The sequence below is a fragment of the Bufo bufo genome, chromosome 3, assembly GCF_905171765.1.
Source record: "Bufo bufo chromosome 3, aBufBuf1.1, whole genome shotgun sequence".
NCBI classification, from domain to species: domain Eukaryota; kingdom Metazoa; phylum Chordata; class Amphibia; order Anura; family Bufonidae; genus Bufo; species Bufo bufo.
This window is the reverse complement of record NC_053391.1, coordinates 665,564,375-665,583,459: the sequence shown is the minus strand read 5'-3', so window position 1 is coordinate 665,583,459 and position 19,085 is coordinate 665,564,375. Positions and strand designations below refer to the sequence as shown.

The 19,085-nt window shown below is 45.0% G+C and overlaps 1 protein-coding gene across 1 annotated transcript in view; it reads right to left on the bottom strand.

Annotated features, from left to right (window-relative positions):
* The window catches only part of LOC120996434 (transmembrane 4 L6 family member 1-like), a 33,247-nt gene extending 14,526 nt beyond the window's left edge, over positions 1–18,721 (bottom strand). The window contains exon 1 of the mRNA XM_040426329.1: positions 18,529–18,721. The gene's annotated coding sequence lies outside the window, so the exon portion shown is untranslated. The remainder of the gene's footprint in view (positions 1–18,528) is intronic.
* Positions 18,722–19,085: the final 364 nt, after the last annotated feature.

The window sequence follows — 19,085 nt, the reverse complement described above, 5'->3', positions numbered from 1 at the left end:
GCTCCTATGTATGTACAAGAATATAACTACTATAATACTGCCTCCTATGTACAAGAATATAACTACTATAATACTGCCTCCTATGTACAAGAATATATCTACTATAATACTGCTCCTATGTACAAGAATATAACTACTATAATACTGCCTCCTATGTACAATAATATAACTACTATAATACTGCCTCCAATGTACAAGAATATAACTGCTATAATACTGCCTCCTATGTACAAGAATATAACTACTATAATACTGCCTCCTATGTACAAGAATATAACTACTATAATACTGCTTCCTATGTACAAGAATATAACTGCTATAATACTGCTAATATGTATGTACAAGAATATAACTGCTATAATACTGCCACCTATGTAAGAGAATATAACTACTATAATACTGCTTCCTGTGTACAAGAATATAACTACTATAATACTGCTCCTATGTACAAGAATATAACTACTATAATACTGCTCCTATGTACAAGAATATAACTACTATAATACTGCCTCCTATGTACAAGAATAGAACTAATATAATACTTCCCCTATATACAAGAATATAACTACTATAATACCACCTTCTATGTAAAAGAATATAACTTCTATAATGCTGGTCCTATGTACTAGAATATACTGTATCTAATTTTCTCTTCATCCTCAGGTAGCACAGAGCTTGATATCCAGTACCCTGTTTTCCACCCTAGCACTGCCCACCTAGAATAACAAATTAGGAATTAGCATAATTAATTGCTACCACCATATAAAACCTCTCTCACAGCTCACACATTGGTTGATTGTTTTCCTCATCCTAGCCAGTGCAGTTTGTCTCACCTAGAAAGCTGACCTTGATTTATGCTTGTTTTAGAGCATATTGATTGCCAGCAGCCCGGGCATCAAGAACAGACCATGCAATATGAATTATTTTTTGTTGTAGCAAGTAGATACCATGGTAGGTGGTTTTTCCTTGCATCAAGTACAGACCATGCAATACGGATTATTCCCTGCAAATGGTGGCTACACGTGTCACAAAGTGAAAATAAGAAGATCGAGAATGCGATATGACCCATAATGCTGTGCAGCCAGCCAATCAACCGATAGCCTTCCCCTGTGATGTCACAGCCCTGTAAAGCCCAAATCTCGCCTTCTCTCTGCCATTTCACTGTGAGCTGAGCATAGGGACAGATGTGCCAAGCGCTAGGGACAGTTGTTAACAAAGCTTTTAATTATAGAAGATTGGATAGGGACAGTACAGGGACAGTGCAGGGAGATCGTAGGGATAATTTTTATAACATTGTAGGGACAGCATAGAGAGAGCATAGGGAGACTGCAGGGACAGTGTAGGCTCAGCGTATTCGCCCTGTGCATCTTGTTCCACTACTCCGCCATTCATACTTAATCTGTTCTGTGATACGTAGACTTACTGTGCATCAGATTCTTTGTCAACAGGAGGTCTAATATATAGGAGTGTTTTTCTAGTTCATCTGCTGCTCCATTTATATTTCATCTTTTCTGTTATACATAGACATACTGTGCATCAGAATGATTGTCAACAGGCGGTCTAATATATAGGCTCATTTACCTAGTTCTGCTGCGCCTTAAATAATGAATCTGTTCAGATATACATAGATGTATGCCTCATTCACACGTCAGTGTTTTGGTCAGTCATTTCCATCAGTGATTGTGAGCCAAAACTAGGATTGGAGCCTCCACAGACATAAGGTATAAGGGATAAGATCTGCTCCTGTTCTGTGTTTAGAGCCGCTCCTGGTTTTGGTTCAAAATCACTGATGGAAATCACTGACCAAAACACAGACGTGTGAATGAGGCTTTATTGTGTGTCAGACTCATTGCCGACAGGTGGTCTAATATATAGGCGCGTTTTTCTAGTTCATCTGCTGCGTCATTCATACTTAAAGGGGTTGGCCACTCTGTTAGCACTCATTAAAACTATAAAGAAAGTAGGGAGATATTACACTTACTAATATATTTTCTTAAGCAGATCTGCCTGGTTTTCCTGCTATTGGCAGCCACGACCCCTGCTGTCCTGCTCTCACAGCAGCCTGTCTCGTCCATGCCTTGCATGTGCCATGGAGGAGCAACCTCATCCATGCCTGAAGGAGTGTGCATCTGTCTGGGTCCTAAAGCACCCTGCTTGTATCAGAGGTGCTTTCCTTCTGTGACTGGCACTCCTGGCTGTGCAGAGCGGCTGGCAGGGGCTTAGCGGGGACACTTGTTAGGGAGACTAAGGAGAAGCTGTGATGGCTCTGCCCCCTCTGTTTCCCCCGTACTGAGAGGATCCTGCCAACATGTGAGGATGTAGCAGAGCCAGGGAAGCGCTGTGGACCACAAACTGTGAGCAATCCCAGTGTCTGTCCTTTTTATGGCCCCTCTGCTCTGTGTTCTTATCACAGACATGATATTACAGCAAGACCAACAGTTCAGGAGCTTTAACCCCTTGTGAGCTGTCAGTATGGCGGAGGTCAGTGATATCAGCAGCAGTCACTAGTCTCGCCATCTATAGTTGTGTGCCCTCTCCTTTCTGCACTCTGTATATGGTGATATGTGACCCCCACCACTGCATATAGAGATCTGTGACCCCCTCTACACTGTACACAGTGATCCGTGCTAACAGTAGCCCACGAGTGCCACTGGAAGACCGCTCCGGCCCCATTCACTTTAATGGGGAGAGGTCGGAGATGCGGCCACAGCAAGGCAAACATGCTGAAAGGCGGACGGGCAAAAAATGCAGCATGCTGGGCATTTAGTGAATGTGAATGGGGCCGGAGCGGACTTCCGACGGCACTCGTGGGCTAGTGTTAGCACGGATCCGGCAGGGGAACAGCCTGCCAGACCCTGTGTCATGCCCCACTCTGACTATGTGCGGAGGTCGTCCAGAATAGCAGCACGAGTTTAGTGTTTTGTTTTGGAGCCGTGCTGGATCCGCCTCTCATCAGGTGCACTGGGTGGGGTCATTAGTTTAAATAGCACTCCATCCCAGTGCTCTGAGCGGATTATATGAATCACTTTGGTCTTGGAAGCCAGGAAGGAAGGTTGTCTACTCCAGCTCAGAAAGATAAGTGTGGTTTCTAGTTTGGTTGTTTTGTGTCATCTCTCCCATCCAGGTTCTGTGCGAGCAGGCTGCTTCTATTTCCCCTTTTCACCATCTCAGGGAATTTAGGGTGTTCCAGCCTAGGCACGGGGACACATCATACCTACCACCAAGGTCTGCATGTGGGCTGAGCAGCGCAGGGAGAGAGGTCAGGGATTAGCTAGGAGGTGACCCTTCCCCTGCCTCTCGCCTAGAGCCTGGTTGGTGGTTTATCTGTTAGTCTGAGTGCACGTCCGCCGTGACACCCTGCTAAGGCTAGTGTGAAAGTAGTGTTAGTCGTGTGATGATAGACAGGATGCTCCTCTCTATGTGAGCAGATCGATTTTTGTACAAATGTATTCATCAGAGCTCTTGTGCAACAAAGATCTGTCCCCAACAGCCCCCCTCCTACGGCCGTCCATGCACCTAAACAGAAATCTAGGACAGCTAAGAGCTGCCATAGATTTCTGGCTTCATTTGAGAAAACTGGGGAAAATGAACATAAATTTGTTGGGGCGACTGGTCACGCCTCCTCCGGACCATTGTCACGCTCTTTCTTTTGTTTTTAAAGGCACAGTTAAAAAGTCACAAACACATAGTTTGCAACTTTTAAACGCCACTTTTTAGAAACAAGGAAAATGATAAATCAATAAATCTCCCCCTCTACTCAATCTGTCCATGGCTTACAGCCAATGGTGCAACTAGAAATGACTGGGCCCTACAGCAAGTTTATGAACAGGGCCCCCTCCCCCCCACCAGTAACATATGTGTGATACATTAGCATCATATTCCTGTGTGCTGCCGGGACTGGGGCGTACTTTCTATTGCTATGTCTGTACAGCAGTTATTCACTGATGACTGAGTTATTGCTATTATCTGAGGGGCTCTTGTCTCTATGGAAACACAGGTGGGATGTCATGTGACTGTTCCTCTGAACATGCTTGCTGCAATGCATCCTGGGATTTTTACTTTCACTTTGCCGGTGCTCCTCCCACACAGTCGGTCTGAGGGAGCTCCTCCAGGGAAGCCGGTCATGGTGAACGGGTTAGAAAAATGATATAAAGCCAATACATGTCACATGATACAAATACTTCATGGTTTTGGCTATTGTCTAGGGCACTTTGGATTTTTAATACTTAGGGTGGACAACCCCTTTAATCTGTTCTGTTATACATAGACTTACTGATCGTCAGACTCATTGTCAACAGGCGGTCTAATATATAAGCGCATTTATCTAGTTCGTTTACTGCACCATTAACACTGAATCTGTTCTGTTATGCATAAACTTCCCGTCCCGATGCCCATTTAACTGCCATTCAGCCATTTCTTTCCGCTCCTCGAGCCGTGTTCCATCATTTAAAATGCTGCAGGGTTGGGCATTGCTAGACCACCCAATTCTTTGTTTCTTTGCAGGGTTTCATATCTAATTCTACTTTCTTTAGTCCTTCACAAAAAAAAATGAAAAATTAGTTGGGGGGGGAAAGCTGGTGGCACTAGGGGCAGTTGGTGGCACTGGGGGGCATGCTGATGGCACTGGGGGGCAGCTGGTGGCACTGAGGGGGCAGCTGGTGACACTGGGGGGCAAGCTGGTGGCACTGGGGGGCAAGCTGATAGCACTGGGGGGGAAGCTGATGGCACTGGTGGGCAGCTGATGGCACTGGTGGGCAGCTGATGGCACTAGGTGGCAGCTGATGGCACTAGGTGGCAGCTGATGGCACTGGGGGGCAGCTAATGGCACTGAGAGGGCAGCTGATGGCACTGAGGGGGCAGCTGATGGCACTGAGGGGGCAGCTGGTGGTACTGGGGTGGGGGAGAGCTGAAGGCACTGGAGGAATGGGGCTGATGGCACAGGGGGATAGTGGAGCTGATGGCAGTGGGGGGAACTGATGCACTTGGGCTGATCGCACAGGGGGGAACAAAGGGTGTTGGGGACTGATGGCAGGGGGTCTGATGAGTTTTTATAAAGGTAAATAGTCTATTAATTCATTTATTCTTATTAGATTACTTGATTAATCATAAAAAATAATCAATAGAATACTCTATTTCTAAAATAATCGTTTACTGCAGCCCTAGTTGGGAGTAAGATGTGTTTCAGAAAGACAGAGGATTGCTGGTTGGTGTGTTTGCAAAGCGTGAAAAACAGCATGCCGTTTAGAGGTTTGGCCTAATCCCTGCACATTCCAAGCAATAATCTTAAGGGTACCCATCATTAAACCATCTCCAAAAAAGAACCAGCCCAGTGCCGCTTACCCCAAGGCCATTGCACAGCCAATGGAAAAACATACATAATGTCTCGTCTAGTACAGACCAATAAAAACCAGCCAAAACTAAAGGCTGAAAGGAAGGTCATAAGAAAACTCCCCCTGCCCAGTACAACATTTATCCAACAGAGAGTCTTGGTAGGATCTGGTATGTAACCAGCTAACCCACAAAGTATTGGACGCAGCTCAAATACCACATAGAGTCCACAGTGTCCTCAAGTGTTGCCATGCAGATCCTTCTCATGAGCATCTAGCCACTGGCACGCTGCTGCACGCAGTCTGGCGGGGTAGATCATCGAAAAGGGTAGCTGTAGAACTCTGTCGTTTTTTGACATCCAGGAAGTGTGCTCTTCATTTTTGTACCTCCGCAGAAAAATCAGGAAACAAGGATGCACGATTGCCATTTATAGTAAGATCTGCACAGTCTCGTGCGCCTTTCAAAATCGCATCCCGATCTCTAAAATGCAGAACTTTGATCAGAAGAGGTCTCGGCAGCGGCCCTGGTGGTGGAGGGTGAAATGGTACGTAGTGAACCTGCTCAATAGCAAACAGGGGAGACAGTCTCTTGCAGCAGGGGCCGACCGGTGTTGGGACTGGTTCACCACTACCTGGGGTCCCTTAAAGTACAAAGTTTGTCATTACCCCAGTTGCCGTGAAGCCGAGGGCCCCTTTTAGTGATATGGATGGTATCCAGGGTAAAAATGCCAGAGTGGTGTAGGGTGGCCTAATGTCCCTTAATGGTGTTGCACTTGTCACGGTGCTCCTACCTGGATACGCTGGAAGCCCAGGCGTGGCCGTCCGCTGCAGAAAAGGGGGTAGTTGAATGGTGGGATGAAAAAATTAATTGAGTCCAGACTTGGTATAACGTTGAACAACAGCTTTACTTGAATAAACTTTCATCAGGAAACAATCTTTCAACTTTGTCTTGGTCATCAGCAGGCTTTGGCATTAATTCTGGCAGGCAAACACACTCGGCTCTTCTACGTCTATGGCTCTGCTGTGCTGTCAGGATTACATAGGAACTTTGTGGAGTCTGTGCTTAACTTTCTGGAGCCTGGTCTGTCTTTGTCTTTACCCAGAGGAGCTTTTTCTCCCTGGCTTCAGAGGCTTAAGGCTTCTGCCTCTTTGTCCAGCAGAGCTGAAGGTGCTCTGCCGGCTCAGGCAGGGCTCGCCCAGCAGAGACGAGATCCTGCTCCACAGCCTCCCTTGGCAGGGGGTACTCTAGACACTCACCTTTACTAACTAAACTCCTCCCTAGAGGGAGAGAAGAGAATGGAAAGATGGTTCCATCCTCTGCAAATATAGCTCTGCCATGCTTGCCGCCATCTGCTGGTGAACCAGGTACATTACATAATAACATAACAGTTGCAGATAAAAGAATATGCACATTATACAGGACCTGGGAATCAGTACATATGATGACATTATATTAACCATAAGAGATAGTGGAGAAAGGTGTAAAAAGGTGGTAATGCACGTCTGAGGCGTTACATTCTCCTTCAATTTTATCAGCAAGCCATTTCTCCATAAACGTAACAGCATCAGCTCCCTCAGCGTGTTCAGGCACACCAAATATTCGGACATTATTATGTCTCAGTCTATTCTCAAGATCATCAGATTTAGATATAAGTAGTGAGACATTGTGCATTACACGCTGAAGGTCTCTTTTTACAGGCGGTACCTGATCCTCCATTGTACTTAGTCGGCCCTCCATCTCACCAATCTGCTCCTTCACTTGCCTCATGTCTTGTCTGATAAGTAAAATGTCCTCCTTGAGACCCCCCATATGCGTATTCAACGAGGCAAGAGCCATATTGCATTGCGCCACTGCTGCAAAGACATCCTTGATGGTGGGTTCTTTCTCAGGAGCAGCCCCCATGTCCAGTAGTGTACTGACCTCTGTCTCTGTGAATGGTATGGTGCAGGAGTCGACATTCCCAGTGGTGTCTTTAAGTTGTTACAGATGCCTTGTCTATCGCCAGATCTGGGGCTCTTGCTGAGAGTGTTGAGGAGCGGGCAAACTTTTCTAGCCGAGCAGCCACTTCTGACATCTTCGCAGCTTGCGCGGCGCCATGTTGTTTTCCTTCTCCTCCTTTTCTTTGGACTTTTGGCGCGTCATGTTGTCGCTGGGAGGAACAGGCAGTGGCAAAAATGTTGCTGTAGCCAGTACAAGTATCAGCAGAAGAAGGGGGGGGGGGGGGGGGTGGTAGCAGCGGCGGCAGCAACAGGCCAGAGCTGCCACTGTCTTCCAGCGGTCGTATTTTGACCAATAATCCAGCTGTACTGGAATGGTTGGCTTGTTCTTCAACATCATCTCAGGTGACAACAGATACACACCGCTAGAAATCACGCTTAGTTGGCATGGCCCAGGAACAAGCTCTGTTCCCTCATCTGTCCTGCAACTGCCTCTTTCTTTTACTGCTCCTTCTGCTCAGGAAGCGATGTATGCTGCCAGCTCTGCTCCGCTTTTCAGTGAGGATTAGCTTAGTGAGTACAGTCAGAAGCTACAGGCCAGCACAGTTATGGAGGAGAGATCCGCTGTGTCCCCCCTTAGGCGTGCAACTGCCGAGGATGACAGTCGGGTGGGAGCATGTGCTGGAGGTGGTCAGGGATGTGGCCATAAGACTGGTGAGGGAAAAGAGACAGTAGTGGATAATGATGTAGCCGATCGCACATGGGAGAGGGTAAAGAGGGGGCATCATCATCATAATCAGGGGGTTAGGGTGGCAGCAGGCCTGTGAGACAGCAGCAGGGTGGCAGTGCAGCACGCCAGACCTGCAGGGTATTGTGAAGTGAGGCCACGGTTATGGGCAATCGAGGGTTACTCACTGTTCATAGGAGACCCTGGGCAGGCATGCGACAGTGAAGGAGAGGCTGACACAAAGTTCCTCTGGGGCACACTCTGTATGTAGAGACCAGGCCTGATGGTGGATGAGGTGCCCTGGATGTTGCAAGTGTTTTGAGTGCCTGAGGCAAGGTCCCTTTAAGAATCGTGACGCCAGTGCCTGTAACGGTGGCACACCGATTTTATAGCAGTAGTAATTGAGGTACACAGATGGTATGGTGAACCAAACTTTGCTTTACTGGATAACTGTCCAACTTTGTACAATAAGATGGTAATACAGTCCCTCACATCAAGCGCTTCACAAGCAGGCTTATTATTTAAATACTGGCAGGTATAGTCTTGGCAAGATACTCAGAGGGCAATAATAATACGCACTCAGAATCAGGTTGTATCTTCTCAGAAATAGTGTACAGTCGTGGCCAAAAGTTTTGAGAATGACACAAATATTAGTTTTCACAAAGTTTGCTGCTAAACTGCTTTTAGATCTTTGTTTCAGTTGTTTCTGTGATGTAGTGAAATATAATTACACGCACTTCATACGTTTCAAAGGCCTTTATCGACAATTACATGACATTTGTGCAGAGTCAGTATTTGCAGTGTTGGCCCTTCTTTTTCAGGACCTCTGCAATTCGACTGGGCATGCTCTCAATCAACTTCTGGGCCAATTCCTGACTGATAGCAACCCATTCTTTCATAATCACTTCTTGGAGTTTGTCAGAATTAGTGGGTTTTTGTTTGTCCACCCGCCTCTTGAGGATTGACCACAAGTTCTCAATGGGATTAAGATCTGGGGAGTTTCCAGGCCATGGACCCAAAATGTCAACGTTTTGGTCCCCGAGCCACTTAGTTATCACTTTTGCCTTATGGCACGGTGCTCCATCGTGCTGGAAAATGCATTGTTCTTCACCAAACTGTTGTTGGATTGTTGGAAGAAGTTGCTGTTGGAGGGTGTTTTGGTACCATTCTTTATTCATGGCTGTGTTTTTGGGCAAAATTGTGAGTGAGCCCACTCCCTTGAATGAGAAGCAACCCCACACATGAATGGTTTCAGGATGCTTTACTGTTGGCATGACACAGGACTGATGGTAGCGCTCACCTTTTCTTCTCCGGACAAGTCTTTTTCCAGATGCCCCAAACAATCGGAAAGAGGCTTCATCGGAGAATATGACTTTGTCCCAGTCCTCAGCAGTCCATTCACCATACTTTCTGCAGAAGATCAATCTGTCCCTGATGTTTTTTTGGAGAGAAGTGGCTTCTTTGCTGGCCTTCTTGACACCAGGCCATCTTCCAAAAGTCTTGGCCTCACTGTGCGTGCAGATGCGCTCACACCTGCCTGCTGCCATTCCTGAGCAAGCTCTGCTCTGGTGGCACTCCGATCCCGCAGCTGAATCCTCTTTAGGAGACGATCCTGGCGCTTGCTGGACTTTCTTGGACGCCCTGAAGCCTTCTTAACAAGAATTGAACCTCTTTCCTTGAAGTTCTTGATGATCCTATAAATTGTTGATTGAGGTGCAATCTTAGTAGCCACAAAATCCTTGCCTGTGAAGCCATTTTTATGCAACGCAATGATGGCTGCACGCGTTTCTTTGCAGGTCACCATGGTTAACAATGGAAGAACAATGATTTCAAGCATCACCCTCATTTTAACATGTCAAGTCCGCCATTTTAACCCAATCAGCCTGACATAATGATCTCCAGCCTTGTGCTCGTCAACATTCTCACCTGAGTTAACAAGACGATTACTGAAATGATCTCAGCAGGTCCTTTAATGACAGCAATGAAATGCAGTGGAAAGGTTTTTTGTGGATTAAGTTAATTTTCATGGCAAAGAAGGACTATGCAATTCATCTGATCAATCTTCATAACATTCTGGAGTATATGCAAATTGCTATTATAAAAACGTAAGCAGCAACTTTTCCAATTTCCAATATTTATCTAATTCTCAAAACTTTTGGCCACGACTGTACACTGTTCCTAGAACTCCTGGCTGGCTTTCATCCCAAGGCCCGGATGCCTCAATGCTGGCTTTTATCCTTGGTAAAAATAATCTTCCTCTTGTATTTATCCTTGCATTATATTTATAATTCTTCTGCCCATCAGCTTACTTGTCTTAGCTGGATACACTGGCCCTGCTTGGCTTGAGGATACTGCAGGTTTCTCACAGGAGGCACATCTCTTCTACTGGGGTGACTTCTTCTTGTGCTATCATAGGCTCAATAATACTTCAGGCAGGCTATGGTCCTTCACTAGCCTCCTGGTGGCAGCTAGAAGCCTGGACTATCTAGCTGCATGTCAGGAGGAGGCGCTCAGCATATCTCTGGCTAAGATGCCCTCTCACTTCTGTGTCCACAGACTCCTGACTACAGACTCCCCTCCTCCCTGTCTGGGCCTGAACATTTATACTAGGGGCTCCCTATCTCCCTCTAGTGTCTAGGATGCCTAACTACACCCTCATAGGCCTGCTATGCATGTCACAGGGGAAACAATACATATAAAGCACATAGAAAATACATGAAAATACTTGGTTAAATATAATATTACTGTCCCTTTGGAGTAGGAGTAACACGTGACCCAATTGACCCTTGTGTAGTGCCCACCCCTACCTAGTGGGACACTACAGCAGCGTACTGATGAGCCAACAGGGTGGAGGCAGTGGGAGATCTGGAGCCAAACGCGCCTGGGGTAGACCGTCTGATACTCAGGAGCTTACCTGTCAAGAAACAAGCGGTGCATAGGTTCATACACGCACCGTCAGACAGTCAGCATGGAGCGGTGGGGGTAAAATATCATACTAGGCAGTGTGGGAGTTTTTTATCAAGTCACTGGAAAACATTAGCATGGCGGTATGCAGGATATGTGGACAGAAGGTGAAGCACGGTCAGGGTGTGAATGTTGGCACCATAGCCCTGTGTCAACACATGGAGCATCACCATAAAATGGCCTGGGAAAACTGTGGCACTAATGTAGAGTTGTACAGCGTGACACATCAACCTCTGCATCTCCCAGTAGCCCACACTCCTTCTCCAGCAGTCAGGGCTCCACAACCTGAGCAGAAGGAACCTGTCGGTCCTTCCCTTCGTCTACTGCTCCTGATGCTCCGCTTCCTCCTACTCCTCGTCACGTGTTTCACCAGCAATCAATAGCCGAGGCGATTGCAAAGAGACAACAGTATGTGCACCTGGTCAAGCTGGCCAAGTTGCTGGTACTACAGTCCCTCCCTTTCCATATCATGGATTATGAAAATTTCTGAGAACTGATGTCTTGTGCCCACACAAGTTGGAGAGTCCCAATAAATCAACACTTATGTTGAGCAGAACGTGGGCCAATCCTTGAGCCTGTCAGTGTCTTGTACATGTAATGCCAGCACTGACGTGTGGAGCTGCAACCATGGTCAAGGACAATCTATGTTCTTTACTGCCAAGGTAAGTAACTGAAAGATCCAGCATCCATATAATAAAGGATATTTACAGAAACACGATAAAATCCATCACAGGTAAAAATAGACGTCACATTTGACACATTTCGACCAATACAAAGGACCTCAGTCATAGCATATAATGCAAATGGCAATCAATGGCAATACAAATTATCAAATACTCCTCATCAAAATTGACTTAATGGAATAAATGGATATTCACAATGCAATAACATTACAAATAGTAAAATAGATACAATATGAGAAATCATTTAATAATGCAAAATCAAATTAGATTTACGATTGAGACCATTAGGAGAACATGTCTTTAACAGGAAGATCCAGAAGGTCTCTCGATTGCATAATTTTTGTTGGTGATCACCCCCCCATATAGGGCGCAAGGGCGCAAGACCCTCTCATGTACCTAGGGTGTAAATAAGACTAGGGTGTAATATTTGTCCAAGTGTTTGAGCGCATCTAGCCACACATTTATATCCAAAATATAAAATTTGAGAATGGTAAATCCTGGTATTAACATTCGAAGGAATTTACAAATAACAGTGCCTGAACTGTGGATTGGGGAAGGATCTGAAGAATAACACTATTGTGACCAGAGCCTGGAAGACTACTAACCCAAGTTGCCCCACTATGTTATAAGTGAGAGTTGCTCTTAGAGCCTGTTAAACTACAACCAATATGCTGTGTGCCCTCACTGAGAGTAACAGGCAAGCTCTTGTGCCTTTAACATACTCTGTAACTGCCAAGCTCTGTGCCTTTAACATACTCTATAACTGCCAAGCTCTGTGCCTTTATTAATCTCTATAACTATCAAGCTCTGTGCCTTTATGATACTCTATAACTGCCAAGCACTGTGCCTTTATGATAATCTGTAACCGCCAAGCTCTGTGTCTTTAACATACTCTATAACTGCCAAGCTCTGTGCATTTATGATAGTCTATAACTGATGTAGGGATTCGCTCTGGTAGGCAGGGTAAGCGGACGCAGTACAGAGGCAAGAACACGGTAGTAAAGCAAAAGTTCAGTGTTTATTCACACAAAAAAAGCAATAAAGCAAAAACAACACTGTGCAGAGTCCTGGTGTTTTTCACACCGCATAAAGTCCACAGCACAAACGTGTCACCTGGCGGACTGTTTTGTCCATGGCAATCCACAGCCGTCCACAGCAGGCTTTAGGGCACCTGATTTTCAGCGTGCGGCTCTCCAGCACGCTACCAACTGGTTGGAACCCAAGACCCCAGTGCTTCACAGCTCCACTATGAAAATGCAGGGTAATCCACACACAGCTGTGACTGCTGGCTGGGTTTTTATTCCCAGCCCAAAACCTGGCCTGGAACGTGGGGAACAGCCACCCACCCTGCTCTTTGGCTGCTCCCAATAAGAACTGGCCCAGATCGGCTTTACAGCCACACTAAGTAAAAAACACAGTGTCAGCCAGCCTAGCTGCTGCTGACGCACTAAACTACCGGTTTCTATCTCACCGAGGCCAGGAACCTCAGTGACACGTACCTTCCGTCAATGACTGACCCCTGCATCTCCCTACACTGCCAAGCTCTGTGCCTTTATGATAATCTATAACCGCCAAGCTCTGTGCCTTTAACATACTTTATAACCACCAAGCTCTGTGCCTTTTAAACGCGTAACCACCAAGTCTTGTACCGGTTCTATCTGTAGCTACTTATGTTGTGCCCCCTGTTGGAGTAAAGTTTGTTTACCTTCACTGCCACATGTCCATCTCCTCCTGTGCCATCCTTGAGTATTTATTTAGACAGTTCGGTCTGGTTCTGTAATTAGATCTTTATTTTAGGGCCTGGGGTGTATTTATTTATAGGTCTGTTATGAGTCTCTATTTGGTGTCTGGTGTGAGGTCGGTATTTGTTTAGGAGGACAGTATTCATTTTGGGGGTTGTGTATATATTTATTTAGGGGTTTGGTCTGGAGTCTGTATGTATCTAGAGGGTTTGGTCTTGTTCTGTAAATCAAAGATCTGGTCTAGGTTCTAAATTTGTTTATGAGGTCCATATTTATTTAGAGATCTGGTCTAGGGTCTGTATTTGATTAGGAAGTCGATATTTATATAGAGGCCTGGTCTGGAGTCTTTATTTGTTTAGGGGCTCTGTATTAATTTAGGGGTCTTGTATGTACTGTAGTTTGAAAGAATTTAAGAGGGTTGGGGTGTATATTTATTTAGAGGTTTGGTCTAGTTATGTTAAAGGAAGGTCTGGGAATCTGGTCTGGGGTTTGTACTTGTTAAGGGGGTCTGTATTTATTTAGAGGTCTGTAAGAATTTAGGGGGTTTGGAGGGTGTATTTATTTAGGGTTTGGTCTAGCTCTGTAAATGGATGGTCTGGGGTCTTTATTTATTTAGGGGTCTGTATTCATTTAGGGTTGCAATAAAAGAGATGGCCATACATTGACATTTTTTTGCACACCAAGATACTCTGCTTAACACAATTCTTCTCAGAAATAAACATGCTATGGATGTATATTGTAAATTTGTGGGTTGAAAGCGCATAAAGGTACTCAGCAACCATACAATACAGGATTCCCAAGGAAAATGAATTATTAATTTTCTACTAAGCAACCAAAACTTTATTGATTTGTGTATTTGCAAAGCAAACTATGAAATAAGAGTCCATATTGTACATTTGCTTTAGGTAAACATATGACCGGTACCTAGGCAGCAAAAATGTGACTTCTCTAGACCTTTCACCTCACTAGGTACATTTTTTTTCATGAATGTGTTGGGACAGGACTCCATGGGGTTGTGTTGGAGTTTTGTAACAATGGAAACATGGAGGGCTAGCTTCTGCCAGTCCTGATCAATAAAAATCCAAAGGGCAGCTCTACGATGAAACTAGGAAATTCAGGGAAAGTACTGAGTAGAATCTAAACCGAGCTCAGTGCTATTTCTATATACTGTATTTACTACTATTATCACAACTTCGGCCCACTGGAGGATCTTCTGTTTTTCGCCTTGTTTGCCATTCTGACCCTAAGATCTCATGCACATGACAGTATACGTCTTGCAGTCTGCAAATTGCGAATCCGCAAAACATGGATACTGTCCGTGTGTGTTTCGCAATATCCCTTTGCACAAGTCCTGCCGCAAAATGGACAAGAATAAGCCATATTCTATTTATTTATTTTTTTGGTGGGATGACGGAACGGACATAGGGCTGCGGACAGCACATGGTGTACTGTCCACATTTTTTGCAGCCCCATTGAATTGAATAGGTCTGCAATGCATCTGATCCACAAAAAATGCGGATCGGATGGGGACGTCATGTGCGTGAGACCTAATAATGAGGATTTTTTGAAGACAGTTTCAAATACTCTATTAGGGATTAGTGGGAGTTCCCTAGTAAAGACCCTCATCTCTGGAGGACTTGACATGTTCACAGACTACATGAACTGTTGATTTGTTTCAATGGGAAGTGTGTAATGCTTTGTCTCCCCTGTGGAGGTGCTGCAGAAAAACTGAACACTTACTGCCTGGTTCCCTCCCAGATTACCGATGATCCCTGGGGGTCCTGCTAGTGGAACAGTTTGCAATTTACTATACATAATATATGCAAATCTGGGCCACAGAAGTTATACAGTACACCATGAACAGATGTAAATGATTTATGTCATTGTTTATACGGCAGAGCACTGAGCCAGTTCCATTGCATTGCTCTGTAAGTCTGCCGATTAATCACTCACAGTTTTAAAGGGAAGCTATCTCGCCTTCACAATGATGGATGGAGGATAGTTATATGTTCCCACCTGGAGTTTATCAACATGGTATCTTGTAATTAATGTGTGGGGCCTGCAAAATGATATTTATTCTTCAGTCATAATGGTTCACTGAGGAACCCATGGAAGATGCAAGCTTTATATTTCATCACTGGAAATGTATTTTGGCCAGGTCACATGATGAATCTTGTCCAGCTGCCATTTTGAAATATTTCATACAGTGGGAAAAGGTTCCTTAAAGGGTTTTTCTAGTTTGCATCACATCCTTTAAAATAATCTTCTATGAAGGTTAGGGATGAAAGAATTGACTTCGGATGAAACATCCGAAGCGATTCGCATAAAACTTCGTTAGAATACTGTACGGAGTGGGAGCTCCGTACGGTATTAGAATGTATTGCCTCAGATGAGCCGAAGTTATTACTTCACGAAGTCTCGCGAGACTTCAAGTAATAACTTAAATTTTTTTATTTCTACTGTAAAAAAACCTTTTACCGAACTCGGGTTCGGTTCCAACTTGGAACCAAACCGGAGTTCGGTAAAAGATTCGCTCATCCCTAATGAAGGTAACTGTAATTATGTGTTGCATTACTTTCAACTTTATAACGCTTATATTCCATTATGGGCTGTGCTCACATGACCGTGTCCATGTAGCTCTTTCTTATTTCCTGTGATGTCATATCCTTGGGCGTGTCAAAGCAGCAAAATAAGTGATAGGGGAGTGGCTATGTAACTAGTTGGATGGGAGGAGCTATATACTAGCTGGGGGTTGTTATGGGCGGTGCTGGAGTTGTGGCAGAGGAAGGAGAAATGCATCATGGGTTTGGTTGGATACAGCAACAGGAAGTGCTACCTACAGGATGGAAACAAACCAGAGGGATTGGTTTACATGGTGGAAATGGGTCAGGAGAATCCAAATTGTTTAAAAAAAAGGCATAGGGAAGATGTATATTAGGTAAGCAACTATGTAAGCATATGCTAAAAACCACAGTAATCCTAGAAAAACCCTCTAAAGGGGTTGTCCCATCTGGGACACTGATGGCATATCGATTGGATATGCCATAAATGTCAGATAGGTGCGGGTTCCACCTCTGGGACCTGTTCCTATCTCCACAACAGGGCCACAAAGTAAACAGAGAGCAAGCTGCTGACGTGAGGCCATTCACGATTATGGGACTTTCAAAGGGACTTGTTCGGCTGTTTTCAGAAGTCCCATAACAGTGAATGGAGAGGAGGCAGCGCAGTGAGATCTCTGTTCACTTCGTGGGCCTTGTTGTAGACATAGGAGCAGGTCCCAGAGGTGAGATTAATGGCATATTGATAGGGTATGCCTTAAATGTCCGATAGGTGTTGGTCTCACCTCTGAGACCTTCTCCTATCTCTATTATAGGTCCCCGAAGTGAACAAAAAGCAGCCACGCATGAACAATAAATCCTCTTGATCCTCTTTAGTCCTGGAGTGGTGAATGGAGGGTGGCACCACATGCGCAACTTGCTCCCCGTTCACTTTGGGGGCCCCATTCTGGAGATAGGTGTTAGCCTTACCTCTGGGACCTGCTCCTATCTGACATTGTTGGTATATCCTAGCGATATGCCATCAATGTCAGATGTAATACCCCATTAAAAGTGTGCACACCAGTTCAGTGCTTCTCAATGTCCTAAGCCAAGTGCCTCCTCCTCAGATTACATCAACATAACTCCAAGGCTACATTAAACTCTTTACAGCCTTTTAAAAGTACCACAGGAGGACCCCCTAGATACAGTACATCGCAATATAGATCCATTGGGGTACACTTACCACTGGTCTAGTTGATAACGTACGGTCTAGAGTAGTGATCAGTAACCTTCCACACTCCAGCTGTTCTCAAACTTCCAGAAGCATCCTTTGGGGTGGGGGTTAACAAGAACAGCTGAGGAAATGTGCACGCTGGGAGTTGTAGTTCCACAGCAGCTGGAATGCCATAGGTTGCTGACCCCTGGTCTAGAGGACCTATGTATATGTTAGAAATGTGAAAGTTGACTTTTCATTTTTATCAGGACAGACCCGATGTTTTATGGCTGTGACCATGCACATTAAGTTACATATTGCAAAATCGTTTGACTCTTTCTACCAAAAAATAACTATTCTGAAACCATAATACCCCTAGTATATAGTGACAGGGGTTTGGTTAGGGGAGTTTGTCAGATCTTTTTTAGGGGTTACCTCATGCTATAAATATTAGTGTATATATTAATAATAGACTCAAAGAAAGGGTCTCTGCACATGGACCCGCACGACCTCTATGTGCCATCATTTGGAGCCTCCATTAGGTACAGAGTTGTGCCCTAGAAGCAATTCTTATTGGGATGAATATCTCAGATATGTTTTTAGATTTTATGAGGAAATACTGCCGTGTGCCTAAAGAGTAAGTCATTTATGGATCCATAGATTTCTATAGATGCAATGTTCCTCTCTTACAAAGTGTGGGCATATTGCTAGGATATGATACCAATTTATGATTGGTGCCATTTTACCTCTAAGACACCCTACTGAACCTGAATATGAATGGGTTTATCGCCTCATTCACTTTACGATCTTTCCCTGCACAATGGTCCCTGGCAGGGGCGGATTGACCATAGACCTTACAGGGAAATTTCCCGGGGGGCCGTCTGGGCCCTTCTCACGGCCGGCCAGTGGAAATTTTTGGGGCTGTATTTTATACTGCTGGCAGTATTTTGTGATGGACTGTGGTATTTGGCTCTGTTGGGGTGGTATAATGTGCAGCAATATGGTATTGCTGGCCCTGCCTTCCATCAATTTGGACCAGACTACAAAACGGGGCCACTTTTAGTATTTTTTCCAGGGCCACTTTCAGTTCCCAGTCCGCCCCTGGCACCTACTACGTAGAGAACTACAGAAAGACCCCATTCAAGAGTGGTTGCAGGGAATGCCGTTCTGCAGGATAAACTTAGAAATGAACACAATACAAATAAAGTGTTGCATCCCTGTCATTCTCAGGATCAGTGGGACTCCAACCCCGACCGATCAGATCAGATCCCCATGATTGTCAAGTGATGGCATAGCCTAACTACACAGATTTTGCAATGGGGTCCTAGAGTTTCCAGGTACACCTCTTGCATGCTGGTAATCCTTACATAGTTATTTGATATGGTAACCTGTCATACCTGGAAACCTCGTGAAGATAGATATGGATGCAGAAGACCAAATCGAGATGATTTCCACCAAAAGGAGTAGTAGGGCTCTGCTACCAGTCGCACGGAGCAAAAAGCGAGCAGTTGTAGGCAAACACAGATGATCTGCCTGAGAAGAATTTGGAAGGACCCTGAACTCCCTCACTAGGTTGCAGCAATGACAAATAAGCTGGTATTGATTTTCCAAGCCATGAATGTAGCACTGTTCTCCTGGTCAGTGTTCCCGATACTTATAGATTAACTTACAGCGATGATGTCACATTTATTTATTTCCAAGCAAATGAATGATTCAGCTGTAAAATATCATACGTGTAATACAGTAAAACAGTGATATCATCCTGGGATTTATATTACACTAGCAGAAGGACCCGGCATCTATTTCACTTAATGTTTCTGTGTGTCGTTAAAAGATATCGACAGTATCCCCCATAAGAATGACCTCTACAGCACCCCGCCCCCGCCCCCTTAACATTGGAACTCCACAGCCCCCCACCCCTTAACACTGACCCCCCCCCCCCCCAAAGTTTCCT